At 39.8% G+C, this 2,784-nt stretch overlaps 1 non-coding gene across 1 annotated transcript; it reads left to right on the forward strand.

Annotated features, from left to right (window-relative positions):
- The first annotated feature begins 413 nt into the window (after positions 1–413).
- On the forward strand, positions 414–539 carry LOC120096823 (small nucleolar RNA SNORA17). Its single transcript, XR_015637797.1, has one exon. It is a non-coding gene; the product is annotated as a small nucleolar RNA SNORA17 (small nucleolar RNA).
- Positions 540–2,784: the final 2,245 nt, after the last annotated feature.

The raw sequence follows: 2,784 nt of genomic DNA on the forward strand, positions 1-2,784 counted from the left end.
TATGCAGTGAGCCAGGATTAGGTGAAAATCATTTAATTTTACTGAGTCTCCCAACTAAAAGCACCTGCGGTGGCTCGGGGATTTGGGCAGTGTGTCCCCCTGCACCTCCTCCTCTGCCACATTTGAGAGATAACTGTAATGATAGCAATTGTCCAGGAAGAGACATGCTCATTCAGAACTGCATTAATTAATCTTACGATAGATACCTGTGCACAGTTAAGTAGTAACAGTAGCATCATAGATGTAGCTTTGACTTCACTCCTTAATCCAGTGTTTGATTTTGAGAATTATAATCATGTTCCTGTTACTCTTTCTGATATTTGATAGCTACATTTACTATTTTTACTTATAAATAAAAAGCCTAGAACCCTTTCTAGTGAAAAGCTGTTGTCTCTCTAAAGAGTACACTTCAACCAGCCCCTACATGGATTGCAGGTCTGGCTAGTGTATCACATGGGCCTCAGTAGGTGCCTGAGAGAAGCCATGTCTTCACCCAGGGTTCTGACTGTGAGCAGCTGAATGATTAGTAGCCTAACATCCACTTAAAATAGGAAGCCGGAAGTAACTACCAGTCCAGCACCATGCAGGTCTCTCCCTGCAGGCCCCAACGGCTCCAAGAACTGGAAGCAAGCTAAAAACTAGGAGAATTCCTCTTGGGACTGAGGGCATTAGATGGGAATGAGCCTGTCCATGACACAATTCATTGCAATAAACATTTACAAGCAAAGAAATGTAGGAAAAGGTACACTGTGGCACACACTATGACACACTACATATTTTTCACAACAAATATTTTTCTCTGTTGTGAGAGAGGTTACAAAGATGGAGGGTGGGTCCTAGGAGAGGGCAAGATGAGTGGGATTGGGGTGCAGGATGTGAAATGCATACACACAAAAAAACAATAAAAAGTTTAAAAAGAAAGAGAAGAAAATGCCAAACCCCCCAAACACACACACACACACACACACACACACACACACACACACACACACAAACATGCTTGTTGATCATAGGGTCCAAGGGGCTAAGAGAAATTAGAGCAGAAACTCAAGGCAGGAATCTGGAAACAGGACCTGAAACAGAGGCCGTGGACGGCCACTGTTATTGGTTCCCTCCTCATAGGTTGCTCGACATTTCTGGGGTGCACCTGGGATCACCTTCCCAGGCGTGTCCTGCCAGAAGTGAGCTAGGCAATCCCACAACAATCATCATTCAAGAAAGTTCCCCATAGGCTTGCCCCCAGTCCAATCTGGTAGGGGTACTGTCCTTATTCATGATGTGTATAGCTCATGCTATTATTAGGTGCATACGATTTTATATACCTAATGATATGCATATGATTGATATCCCTTCTTGGTTAATTTATCCTTTTATCTCCAGGAAATCACACACACACACACACACACACACACACACACACACACATGATCCTATTTCTTTTATGGTAGTTGTCTTGAGATGAATTTTTGTATTATTTTAATATACTCACATCACCTATCAATTCTTAACAATCGCATAGTGTAGACTTTCTTATCCTTACATTTAACCTGCTGACATCACATTTTTACAATAGGCAAATTCCTTATCAACACCATATTATTGAGACTTGGTTTTGTTATTTACTTTGAACGAGTAGCACAATCTCTACTTTTAAATCTTAGTATTAGGCCTATTTTCCTAAAATAGCATAATTAACACCAAGCATATAATTATTCAGATTTGCTTTACACAAGCAATTGCGAAGGTTAATTCTGATGACATCCTTCTTATACTTTATGAAAAATTACAGCTTTGCCACTACAGGGCTCTGTCACCCTCCTCGTGCTTGTTTTGCTACTACAAGCCTATAATTTAAGGGTTTTACATCTATGTATGTCATTTTTCACAACCTATGTATATAATCCATACATCCTTCTTTAATTATGGTGTTAGGTTCCTCGGTTTCTACCTGCAGTTGACTGAGCTCTAATAATCGTAAGGTAAAAAATGTGTCCATTGATTGCAGTTTTGAATCAACTTCATGTAATTGGTGAGAATCTGAGGGAACACGGTATGTCTCAAATGACTCTAGCTTGTGTCGAGTTGATGAAAAACTAGCCAGCACAACCTGTTTTTATCATCCTAGATTCTTCTTCTGTTCAGCATATAGGTAGGTAGGTAGGTAGGCAGGCAGGCAGGCAGGCAGGCAGGCAGGCAGGCAGGCAGGCAGACAGACAGACAGACAGACAGACAGACAGACAGACAGATAGATAGGCAGATGATAGATAGATAGATAGATAGATAGATAGATAGATAGATAGATAGAATGATAGATAGGCAGATAGATAGATAGATAGATAGATAGATAGATAGGCAGATAGATAGATAGATAGATAGATAGATAGATAGATAGATAGATAGATAAGCAGATGATAGGCAGATAGGCAGATAGATAGATAGATAGATAGATAGATAGATAGATAGATAGATAGGCAGATAGATAGATAGATAGATAGATAGATAGATAGATAGATAGATAGATAGATAGATAGGCAGATGATAGGCAGATAGGCAGATAGATAGATAGATAGACAGACAGACAGACAGACAGACAGACAGACAGACAGATAGATAGATAGGTAGATAGATAGATAGAGATAGACGGACAGACAGGAGACCGTTTACAAATCCAGTCTTTGATACTATCATTTGAGTCATCTTAAGCATTGTTTCTATTGTCTACTCTTGCTGTCGACTGTGGGTTCAGTTTCCCTTATTTTTTTCACTCCTGTACTACTTTGGCTA

This window comes from Rattus norvegicus, chromosome 14 (assembly GCF_021556685.1).
Source record: "Rattus norvegicus strain SHRSP/BbbUtx chromosome 14, alternate assembly SHRSP_T2T, whole genome shotgun sequence".
NCBI classification, from domain to species: Eukaryota; Metazoa; Chordata; class Mammalia; order Rodentia; family Muridae; genus Rattus; species Rattus norvegicus.